Here is a 484-nt window from a genome sequence, read left to right on the forward strand (position 1 = left end):
GCCGGCCCTGCCTCCCCGCCGCGGGCCCCGCAACGCCTCGGGCGCAGCCACCCCGACCCCCCCTGCCGCCCGGCAGCTGTCGGGGAGCGGCCCCCGCGTACCCACCTCCCTCGCACTTATAGGATGAGAGTGCCCGATACTCGTGGCGGACGCGGGAAGCTGTGGCAGGAGCACCTCGCACAGGGTCCGCGGCTGCTGGGGCTGCTGCGGCTGCCGCTGCCCGCCACTGGAAGAGCTTGCGAACTCCGCTCGACGGCGCGACGGCCACGTGACCCGCTGACGCGAGACGAGTCCGGCGAATCACCTCCCGCCTCCGCCCGCGCTGGCCCCGCCCCTTCCCGCGCCTGCGCATTGGGAGCTGCGCTGGTTGGAGCGGGGGCGCCCGGAGGTCGCTGCCGTCAGACCTCCGCTCCGAGTGTTTTTGAGCGTGGAATGCTCTCTGCCTTTTGCCGGTTGCGCGGAGCGGGGGAGGAGCTCGCCCCGT

General features: G+C 73.8%; 1 protein-coding gene across 1 annotated transcript in view; it reads right to left on the reverse strand.

Moving 5' to 3' along the window:
- GMNN (geminin DNA replication inhibitor) overlaps positions 1 to 257 on the reverse strand; it is a 9,429-nt gene extending 9,172 nt beyond the window's left edge. Inside the window, exon 1 of the mRNA XM_029945455.1 lies at positions 106 to 257. The gene's annotated coding sequence lies outside the window, so the exon portion shown is untranslated. The remainder of the gene's footprint in view (positions 1 to 105) is intronic.
- Between the last annotated feature and the right edge of the window lie 227 nt (positions 258 to 484).

This window comes from Suricata suricatta, chromosome 7 (genome assembly GCF_006229205.1).
Source record: "Suricata suricatta isolate VVHF042 chromosome 7, meerkat_22Aug2017_6uvM2_HiC, whole genome shotgun sequence".
In the NCBI taxonomy this organism is placed as follows: domain Eukaryota; kingdom Metazoa; phylum Chordata; class Mammalia; order Carnivora; family Herpestidae; genus Suricata; species Suricata suricatta.